Source organism: Macaca mulatta, chromosome 16, assembly GCF_049350105.2.
Source record: "Macaca mulatta isolate MMU2019108-1 chromosome 16, T2T-MMU8v2.0, whole genome shotgun sequence".
Classification (NCBI taxonomy): Eukaryota; Metazoa; Chordata; class Mammalia; order Primates; family Cercopithecidae; genus Macaca; species Macaca mulatta.
Window position 1 is genome coordinate 92,093,070 of NC_133421.1, and position 11,603 is coordinate 92,104,672.

The 11,603-nt window shown below is 59.7% G+C and overlaps 1 protein-coding gene across 1 annotated transcript in view; it reads left to right on the top strand.

Annotated features, from left to right (window-relative positions):
- Nucleotides 1-11,603, top strand: part of NARF (nuclear prelamin A recognition factor) — a 165,835-nt gene that overhangs the window by 53,782 nt on the left and 100,450 nt on the right. The gene's annotated exons all lie outside the window — the stretch shown is intronic.

The following is an 11,603-nucleotide window of genomic DNA, read 5'->3' on the forward strand; positions in this document are numbered from 1 at the left end:
CCATCTCTACTAAAAATACAACAAAACTAGCTGGGCGCAGTGGCAGGTGCCTGTAATCCCAGCTACTCAGGAGGCTGAAGCAGGAGAATCGCTTGAACCTGGGCAGCAGAGGTTGCAGTGAGCTGAGATTGCGCCATTGCACTGCAGCCTGGGCGACAGAGTGAGACCCTGTCTAAAAGAAAAGAAAAAAATGTGCTGCTAAAATCACCCGGGGAGCAGGCAACTCCTCGGAGGTGGGACAGGGCTAATGACGCCCCTTCCGGAGGCTCCAAGGAGCCACCCCAGCCTCGCATCCTCACAGCATCTCTGATGCAGAAGGAGAGCTTTGGGGATTGGAGGTGCTTTCTCTTTCTCAACCCAAGCCTGATTCCTAAAGCTGCTGTCTTTGTAGAGAAGCAAAATTAAAATTAAACATCTGACAGCCAGAGCTGGTCCCTGGCGGTTCCAGCTGGCACTGTCCTCACCTGACACGCAGACTCTCGGCAGCAGCCAAGACAGCGGGGCATAGGACGTGGGGAGACTCCACGCTTAACTTCTTGCTACTGCCTTCCGGTCTGCCCGCACCAACACGGCTTCTGCGCTGAGCACCTGCCTGCGGCGTGGGGCCCAGGGTGGTGACCGGCAGCGGCTGTATCATGGCAGCTGCTCACTGCTCCTGGCCCCCCACTTTTCCAGGAGACCCCCCACTTCTGTGGAAGGCCCCCCACGTCTTCAGAGCCAAGAAGCTCCAGAGGAAGGAATTTCTGGAGCAACATGATCCCATCCATGACCCCCTGGATTCCATGTTAGAACACAGCTGAAGACTCGGGTCCCAGGAGGGGCCCTGCAGCCCCACACCCCAGAGGAGACCACCCCAGTGCCACCCTCCACCCAACTCAGCCGGCCACCTGCTGTCCCCAAGGGGCAGAAAGTGGGTCCTCTCCTCCCACTTGTGTTTGGAGAGGGTGGGTGGTCCCCATGATGTGAGACACAGTTGCTGGAGGTGACCACACAAGCATCTACAACCACGTGTGTCCTCCACGGATGTCACCACGGGGCCGATGTGGACAGAGTTCCCCTGAAAGGCAGAGCTTCAGGGCAGGGCTGGGTAATGTGAAGAAAAGGGTGGCACAGGCACGCGTGTGCATGTGAGCGTGGGCTGAGGGAAACACCTGGATAAAAGAGAAAACAAAACTAGGGGTGAATGACTCAGGGCCAGGAGAGAAAAGAAATAAAACCTAAGTAACGGGGGGATGGCCGGGCACGGTGGCTCACGCCTGTAATCCCAACACTTTGGGAGGCCAAGACGGGCGGATCACGAGGTCAGGAGATCGAGACCATCCTGGCTAACCCGGTGAAACCCCGTCTCTACTAAAAATACAAAAAATTAGCTGGGCGTGGTGGCGGGTGCCTGCAGTCCCAGCTACTGGGGAGGCTGAGGCAGGAGAATGGCGTGAACCCGGGAGGCAGAGCTTGCAGCAAGCCGAGATGGTGCCACAGCACTCCAGCCTGGGCAACAGAGCGAGACTCTGTCTCAAAAAAACAAAAACAAAACAAAAAAAACATCTAAGTAATGAATTCTGAGAAACCAGAGCAGCGAGGCTCTCAGGACACCAGGAAAAGCCACCATAAAACAAGGAGCAGGCAGAGGCGGGGAAGGGAGACCTGAAGACCTGGGCGCTGAAACAAAGCACTGGCTGGAAGGCTGGCAGGTGGAACCGCAGTTCCTCCCGGAGGGGCGCCTGGTTCCGGGAGGGAGTCCCCCGGCCCTGAGCCCTACTCTGGTTTTCAGTGCCTCTTGTTGAAGAACCGCGAAGATGCAGAGGTGGGCACACACAGCGCAGTGGACCCCAGATCACAAGGTGAGTGTTCTCTTCGGTGCCTGCTCCCCCTGTCTGGGTGTGGACGGGGCAACAGTGGGCGCCCCTGTGCAGTCCCCAGCCCCGGCCCCATCCTCATCAACACGTCATCCAGTCACCATGCGCCATGCTTGTGCATCACCCGACCCGCTGGCGACCCCACAGCGCACCTGCCTTCCGCCCTGGGGGCCTCCATAGCAATGACGTCAGTGACAAGTAGCTCTGTAAGCAGCAGCACCGGCCCCCTGCCTCCCAGGACACACATGGTCCCACACACCACTGCAGACTCACACCCAGTCACACTCACACCACCACAGGCTTACACCCAGCCACACCACCGCAGACTCACACCCACTCACACTCACACCACTGCAGACTCACACCGACTCACACTCACACCACCGCAGACACACCCACACCACTGCACTCACACCCACTCACACACACCACCGCAGACTCACACCCAGTCACACTCACACCACCACAGACACACCCAGTCACACTCACACCACCGCAGACTCACACCGACTCACACTCACACCACCGCAGACTCACACCCACTCACACACACCACCGCAGACTCACACCCAGTCACACTCACACCACCACAGACACACCCAGTCACACTCACACCACCGCAGACTCACACCCACTCACACTCACACCACCGCAGGCTCACACCCACTCACACTCACACCACCACAGACTCACACCCACACCACTGCAGACTCACACCGACTCACACCACCGCAAGCTCCCACTCAGTTACACCCACACACCACCGCAGACTCACACCCACCCACACACCACCGCAGACTCACACCCACTCACACACCACTGCAGACTCACACCCACACCACCATAGGCTCACACCCAGTCACACACACCACCACACTCTCACACCCAGTCACACACCACCGCAGACTCCCACTCACACTCACACCACCACAGACTCACACCCACACACCACTGCAAGCTCCCACTCAGTCACACTCACACCACTGCAGGCTCACACCCACACACCACCGGAGACTCACACCCACTCACACACAACCGCAGACTCACACCCAGTCACACATCACCGCAGGCTCACACCCACTCACACAGCACCACAGACACACCCAGTCACACACCACTGCAGACTCACACACTCACACCAGCACAGGCTCACACCCAGTCACACACCACCACAGATTCACACCCACTCACACTCACACCACCGCAGACTCACAGTCACACTCACACCACTGCAGACTCACACCACCACAGACTCACACCACCACAGACACACCCACACACACCACCACTCACACCCACTCACACACCACCGCAGGCTCACACCCACTCACACTCACACCACCGCAGACTCCCACCCGCACCTTCACCCACAGCCCTGCCCTGCCAAGCCTCCATTGTTTCAGGGTCCCCAGAGCCCGTCAGGCCTGGCAGCTGCTTTGCGCTCTCGCTCTGCGTTCTCTCTTTGGCACATTTCCTAGGCTCTGCCAGGAACCCTCTGGCAGGGGGTGCAGCCCAGGTGGAGTTCTGTCCTGGGGAAAGGGTACTGAGGACAGCACCCTCAAATCCAGATGGAATTTTATATGTAAATGCCAAGTATAAAGTCACAACGAGTGAAGAGGAAGTAGCAGTGAATATATTCTAAACTGAGAAGCAGGGGCCGGGTGTGGTGGCTCACACCTGTAATCCCAGCACTTTGGGAGGCTGAGGCGGGCAGATCCCCTGAGGTCAGGAGTTCGAGACCAGCCTGGCCAACATGGTGAAACCCTGTCTCTACCAAAATACAAAAATTAGCCGGGCGTGGTGGTGGGCGCCTGTAATCTCAGCTACTCAGGAGGCTGAGGGAAGAGAATCGCTTGAACCGGGGAGGCAGAGGTTGCAGTGAGCTGAGATCACACCACTGCACTGCAGCCTGGGCGACAGAGAGAGACTCCGTCTTGAAAAAAAAGAGAAGCAAAAGGTTATTGAATGATTATTGAAAGTATGACCTGGCACCTAGAACCGTCAGAGACACAGAGAGAAATGTAACTTCGGGAGTCAGAATTCCGATGCAGAAAGGACGACTCAACACCAAAGCAGAAACCGCACTGGATGGAACGCCCTGGCTCTGCCGTAACTCTCTCTCCAGCCATTTCACTTCCAGGATTTTATCTGAAGTTTAAAAATCAGACGTGGATCAAGATGTGTGCACAAAAGTGCTCGCTTCAGCATCACTTTGAAAACCACAGGCACCGTGGAATTTTCCACAGCTGGTAAATAGATGATGACGTGAGCAGTGGAGGATTTTGTGTATCTTCAGAGAATAGCAAAGCTCTGTTTCGGAGTGTCCTTAACGGGACAGATCCAAGGCATGACGGCCAATGACGGAAGCTGGAAAGTGAAACCGAGTGATTTAATCCACGTTTCATTTGAAACAAACAAGAATGTGTGTGTGGATATGTGGTGAAAGTGTGGCGTTCCAAGTGTGGCGTGTGAGACTGTGACCCTGTGTCGTGTGTGCACATGGCTGTGTAGACGTGTGGCTGTGTGTGACTGTGACCCTGTGTTGTATGCACACATGGCTGTGTAGGCATGTGTGGGCGCATGTGTGTGCATGTATGCATCAAAGCTTGACAGGGACACTTTAAAATAGCAACAGTGGGCCGGTCACGGTGGCTCACGCCTGTAATCTCAGCACGTTGAGAGGCCAAGGCGGGTGGATCACGAGGTCAGGAGTTCAAGACCAGCCTAGACAACATGGTGAAACCCCATCTCTACTAAAAATACAAAAATTGGCCAGGTGTGGTGGCACATGCCTGTAATCCCAGCTACTCGGGAGGCTGAGGCAGAAGAATCAATTGAACCCAGGAGGCAGAGGTTGCAGTGAGCTGAGATCACATCACTGCACTCCAGCCTGCGAGACAGAGCGAGACTCCGTCTCAAAAAGAAAAAAAGAAAAGAAAGAAAAAAGCAACAGCGTTAGCCCTTGGTAGGAAATTTTAGGTAGTTTTTTTGTTTTTTGTTTTTTTACTTTTTATACTTTTGAGTCGTTTCCAGATTTCTCCCAAAAGGTATACACAGCTTTAAAATCAGGATGGTTACCAAATTTTTTAAAGATGGGGTCTTGCTCTGCTGTCCAGGCTGGAGTGCAGTGGTGTGATCTTGGCTCACTGCAGCCTCCACCTCCTGGGTTCAGGTGATCCTCCCACCTCAGCCTCCTAAGTAGCTGGGATTACAGGCACGTGCCACCATACCCAGCTAATTTTTGTATTTTTTGTAGAGACAAGGGTCTCCCTATGTTGCCCAGGCTGGTCTCAAACTCCTGGGCTCAAGTGATCCCCCCACCTCAGCCTCCCAAAGTGCTGAGATTCCAGGCGTGAGCCACCACTCCCGGTCTATTAAAAAGTTTGAATGTCTGAGGCCTTCATGGTTGCCTCAAACGTAGCCAGGCTTGGGGTGGTGCGTGCTGTGCGTCTCCTGCACACGGGGCTGCCGGGCGCCTGCCTTGGAGGAGGACGAGGATGTGGCATGCAAGAGTCTGGCAGCTGGGGAGGTCAGAGCTGGGCCCAGGCCTGCGCATCCATCTACGCATGGCCCCTGCCCTCTGCGCCACCCCTGGAGGCTCTTCTCCTCCTGTCCCCTCTTCCCTTCCCTCCCCAGGCCCTGCCCTTTCCTGGCACCCAACTCCCTTACTCAGACCTCATCCAGCCCCACCCTGAGCCCAAGCGTGGGGGTCCCAGGGCTCCAAGCCACCAGGCTGTGTGGACAGCCCCTCTCCTCAGGAGTCCCCGTGGCCACCCCAGCTGTGTCCGGGGCTTCAGCCAGAGTCTGCTCAGGTAGGAGGGACATAGCACCAGGGGCCGTTCGGGGGCAGCGACAGTGGAGTGCATGGCACAACCCACGAAAGAAATCGAGTGCTCTGCGGGGGTTTCAGCAAAAGTCCTTCTGCCCTGAAAGCAAAAGACCCCGGCTCTGACAGGTCCCAAGTGAAGTGTCCACAGCCGGCTGCCCCCAGCACCACAGCTCTGCTGTGCCCACAGCCCCGACCACTGCCAGGCTCCCCTGGACCCTCCCTGCAATGTCCCTCCACCCCCGCAGTGCCCCCCAGACCCTCCCCACAATCCCCATAATGTCCCCCACCCCCCGCAATGCCCCCAGACCCTCCCCACAATCCCACAATGCCCCCTAGCCCCCGTAATGCTCCCTGGACCCTCCCCACAATGCCCACAATGTCCCCCACCCCCGCAATGCCCCCCAGACCCTCCCCACAATCCCCGCAATGCCCCCTGGACCCTCCCCACAATGTCCCCCTACACCCCCCCGTAATGCCCCCTGGACCGTCCCCACAATCCCACAATGCCCCCTAACCCCTGTAATGCCCCCAGACCCTCCCCACAATCCCCACAATGTCCCCTAACCCCCGTAACACCCCCCAGACCCTCCCCACAATCCCCACAATGTCCCCCTACACCCCCCCGTAATGCCCCCTGGACCCTCCCCACAATTCCCACAATGCCCTCCACTTCCCCACAAGGCCCCCTGGACCCTCCCCACAATGCCCACAATGCTCCCTAACCCCTGTAATGCCCCCTGGACCCTCCCCACAATGCCCCCCACCCCCTGCAATGCCCCCAGACCCTCTCCACAATCCCCACAATGTCCCCTAACCCCCATAATGCCCCCTGGACCCTCCCCACAATCCCCACAATGCCCCCCACACCCTGCAATGCCCCCAGACCCTCCCCACAATCCCCACAATGCCCCCTGGACCCTCCCCACAATGCCCACAATGTCCCCTAACCCCCGTAATACCCCCTGGACCCTCCCCACAATGCCCCCCACTTCCCCGCAAGGCCCCCGGCCCCTCCCCGCGAGGCTGTGTCCCTGCTGCAGGCCGTTGGCAGGTGTTGCTGGTTCCGGAACTCCTTACAAATGGGAGCCTGCAGCCTGCAGTCTTTGCATTCCCGGACTCCCTCCCTTCGCAGCACAGATCCCTCCGTTCTGCTGCTGGGGTCTGGCGGAGGGATTTTGCTGCCGCTGCCGAGGGGCGGCTGTTTGGGCCCAGCCCTGGGTGGGCAGTTGCTAAGGAAGTTGCTGTGAACGCTGCTGCCTCAGCCTCTGCTTTCGTTTGTCCTGGGTAGAACCCAAGGGCGGAATCGCTGAGCAGGTGGAAACTGTCTCGCTGTCTCGCCGTCTCCCTGTTCCGCAAAAGCAGCTTCAGCTGTGCCGTGGACGCTCCCCAGCAAGGGACGGGCCCTCCCGTTGTCCGCTGCAAGCACCTGGAATTTACTGGCTGTTAGGTGCACTTGGGGAAGGAATTTCTTTTCGTGAAAAGGCTGCCGAAAATCCCTTTGTGAGACACCAACTGTGCTGGGATCGAAGGCTTTGTAAATTTGGGTTCGGGCTACGTGGTAAGGGGTGAGGCCTATGCTGGAGAGGCCTTTGCTGTGGGGTGTGCAGCTTCCCTGGAAGGCCCTGGGCAGCGGAGCAGCCGGGATGGGGCCCCCGCCTGCATCAGGAGAGGGGCTGGGTTCCAGCACTGGCATATCCCCCAACCCACACCCCCAGCTGCTTCAGCCCAGAGCAAAACTGGCGAGGGAGAAGGTGTCCTGGGCAGGCCTCGGCCCTGAGAACAAGGCAGCAGACGGCCCATGCCTGGGGGTTGAAGGAACACATGAATGAACTGTGTCCCCCGCTGGGGGTGGATGCCTGGTGGTGGCTGATTGGTTTGCCAGGCGCCCTCACAGTCTGCCCCACATCTGTTCTGTCTCAGGCGGCTCTGGCGTGGCTGGGATTTGGTTTCCAATCGCCGCTCCCTGACCAGAGCTGCTGCAGGGCAGTGGGGGTGGACGCCACGTCCCCCAAACTGGCCTCAAGTCCAAAGGGGCTTTTTCAGACACCCCCAGGTCCCACCCTCCCACCTTCCCACTAGTGAGCATGGAGGACGTGGTCTTCTGGGGTCCATGGCAGGGAGGGTGGGGTGCACCGGCGCGTGGACACAGGGGTCTCAAGGCCCCAAGTCGCACTTCACATGAGTTATTCCTCAACAGAGAAGCACCTGCCATTTAGGGCTGCCGAACTCCCAGGAATTCCAGGAACAGTGTGCTTCAGGAAGTGGGTCGCACCTGCAACCAGCAGGCTCCGCTGTTCACCTGCCCGGGTGCTCTCTGCTTTGGGAGTCCGTCCCCGTGGAATGGACCTCAAGGAGGCCTGCCGCTGTGGGTGGCAGCAGTGACTGCGCTGGTGGGGTGAGGCGGCCCTGGCCAGGGAGGACGGCTGGAGCTGCTTGGCAAAGACTTGCGCTCTGCCTACCCGAACCTGCGCAGCGTCACAGGTGCACTCCTGACCACCTGGAGGGTCAGCCCCGGGAGGTGCCGGGGCGCACAGGCCCCTTTCTGACCCTAGGAAAGCGCTCGGGGCAACCTGTGCTGTCTGGCACCTTCCCTCATCACTCACAAGGGCAGGTTTTTCCATTTGAATTCCAGACAGATGACAGTCCCGGCCGGAAGCGAGGCTGCCAAGGCCAACAGCCAGGCTGTTCCAGACTCCGGCTTTTCCCAGGCTGAGTGCCCAGCCCCATGCAGGGGTCAGGGGAGGCCAGTTCTCCTGGGACTGACCCAGGCCCCAGAGGCATCGTGTGCCCCAAGCCACCGGGACAGGTGCACAGGCTGGCACTGGCCCAAGGCTGGGTACCTCTGTCCTGTCACTGTTGCCCGCCTGCAGCCAAGGAGATCCAGGCTGGGAGGGCCGGGGGGGTGAGTGAGGTCAGAGCAGGACACAGCCTCGGCGGTCTGCAGCCTGGAGACTAAGGTCCAAGCCCCAGCTCCTCTGTGCCCTCCCCGCATGGGGCCCCTGCAGATCCCACTGCCAGCTAGGCGTGGGATCTTCCTGTCACCTCCAGCCAGCCCAAGGGGACCTCCTAGCAAGCCCCCCACCCCTGCTTCCCTGAAGCCCACAGTAACCCACAGGCCATGCGGCCTGGGCTGGGCTGTTGTGTATTTCATGGCCCCGACGGCAGCCCCCTTGGCAGAGCCCACCACTGGGCTGCTCTCCAACGGAGACCTCTCCTATTTCACAGCTAAGGGACCTCGGCTCGAGGGACCACCCAGGCCGTGCCTGGGACCCAGTGCTGAGAATCCCAGGAGTGGACACATGCAGGTGCCTGGGACTGACGGGTCCTCAGAGGACGTCGGGCTAGGCTCTGTCTGTCCAGGTGGCCTCCAACACCCCACAGCATGATTAAAAACACAGAGCTATGTCTCACCCCAGAAATAGGAGTCGGCGGGAAACCGAAGGTGCCGCCCCCCTGTACTTCAGCCAGACCTGGCCACGGGAGCCAAAATTCCTCCTAGGGGCTGGGAGCCAGACCGGGGCTGGGGCTAGGGCCTGATGGGGAGGAGCTGTCTCCATCCCCAGGCTCTTCTCCCCGGTCCTCCCTCCGCCTTGTCCTGGCCTCCAGTGTGCGGCCATCTTCATGCCAGGCCGGGCAGCTGGGGACCAGGAGCCTTCTCCCTGGGACGCCGCTAAGAGGCAGTCCTGGGGGGTGTGGATTCAGGGGTGGAGGGAGAGGCCCAACGAGAGGCGGGAGCCAGTATACCCACCTCACCACGGGCAGGACTCCAGAGCCAGTGGGTGTGAGCACAGGAATGGGGCTGGACAGACAGTGAGGTGGGGATGCCAGCAAGTTCTGACCGGGGCTGAGGGGTCTGGGCTCCCCTCTGAGGGCTGCATGTTCCAGAGCCCTAAACACAGCGTGGCCACCCAGGGAGGGCCCAGTGCAGGGAGGTGGCTGCACACGCCAGCCGAAATGAAGACACAGGACAGGACTGGCTAGCAGGAGGGCCTGGGTGTGGGGTCCCAGGGCCGAGGGACATGTGGGGAGAGTGAGCCTGGCCTGGCCTCACAAGGGGCTATGGGGGAAGGAAAGCCCAGGCAAGGCCTCAGTCGGGCCGAGCACCTGCTCTGGTCTCCGGCCACAGACCCTCCCCTGCCCTCTAGGCACAGCGTGCTGGCAGGCGGGGTGGGGCAAGCCCCCAAGGGTGGGCTGCCGGAGGGGCTGCTGGGAGCCTGGGGTCCATGAGGGTGCGGCTGCTGCCTGGCATTGCCCTAAGCCGGCCAGGACCTGATCCCCACCCTGCACTGGGGCTGGGAGCAGACAGGAAGGACAGAGACACACGGAGAAGAGGCCCAGTGCGTCTCGGCGGGGTGTGGCCGCCTCCCGGGATGCTAGACAGGAGCCATGGGGCCCCTTCCTGGGAAGAAAAGTGTGGCCATGCAAAGTGAACCCAGGGGACGGCAAAGGGCCTGACCCACTCTTCTCCTGAAACTCAGATGTTTCCAGTATGTGTTGGGTGTCCCCAGGAAAGACACGGAGATGGACTGATTTGCAGGGGACCCCAGGCCCTCTTCCCCCACACAGGGAGCCTCGGGATCCATCTTCATTGCTGCTGGCACAGGGGCCTCCTCCTCAGCCCATCCTCATCTGCTGTTGCTGTTTCATCCTCTTCCTGCCTCGTGCTTTGTTGATGCTCCGCACATTATTTGGAAGTGATGTGTAAATGGAATAAATGGAAAATAACTTATTGCTCCCAGCTGGCCTAGTCTCGTCCCTCACCCACCTGCCTTGGGGGCCAGGAGGCTCTATGATGTGAGGACGCTGGATAGAAACAGCAGCCAGAGGGGGACAGAGATGGACAGAGACAAGACAGAGGGGACAGAGGGGGACAGAGACTGGACAGAGATGGACAGAGAGGGACAGAAGATGCATGGGCTGGCCAGGTGAGGGGCGATGCTTGGGCACCCCCAGGTCACAGGGCAAGGAGCAGTACTGAGCAGTGCCACAGTGTGACAAAGAGAGTGACATGCAGCAGGTCAGGGACAGCATCCAGTGTGGACGGAGCCTTCCTGATGCGTGGGCCACCCCTGAGCTCACGGGGCTACCCTCCGGCCGCCGGTCCCCCAGCTCCCCAGCCCAGGGCTGTCCAGCAGCGAGCGCTGCCCTGGGAGATGAGTGGTGAGTGGGCGTGGCACACACCGCTGGTGTCTCAGGCCCTTGGCTCCCATCTCGGTGATGAGCTCCGCTGGGCCGGAGTCCCCATCAGGAAAGAAGGTGGAGGGAGCGGAGGCCACCACCCTCCACACCAGGGCTGTGACCATGCAGGGGTGAGTGGTGGCTGCCATGTGGGATCCTGGCAGCGACCCACACACCATGCAGAGTCAGCTCCAGGCTGGCCATGGTGACCAGTCTTCCGGGACGGGGCCAGTGATGGGAGGGCCACGCCTGTTTCCTTTCCTTTGAAAGCGAGTCTCCTATACGTAGAAATGGCTTTGCTTGCTCACCCTGCGGCCTCACTGGCCGGGTCACACACCCACATGGCACCAAGGCCCTCCCCGAAGCCCTCCCCACTCACTTCACCGTCGTGGCCTCTGCTTTCGTGGCTTCCTTCCCTTCGTGAGAACTCGGGGCAGGTACATGGAGCTTTTCACACAACTCAAGAAACCCAGCCTGAGGGCCCTCCATACTCCCCAGACTCGGACACGCGGGGACCTCGTGTTTCGGCTTTGCCTTCGCAATGCACGGCTGTGCGCTCGGGCCTGGCTCTGGTGGCTGCCGCGTCTTGGAGACCCTGTCCCCTGTCCACGCAGGTAGCAGGGACAGGGCCACCGCCAGGCTGGGAGCACGGATGGAAGCAGGAAACGTCTCCTGATGCTCCCTTCCTGACAGCAGGACTCGCCCTCCTCAGATTCTTTATTTTAAAAGGAATAATCATC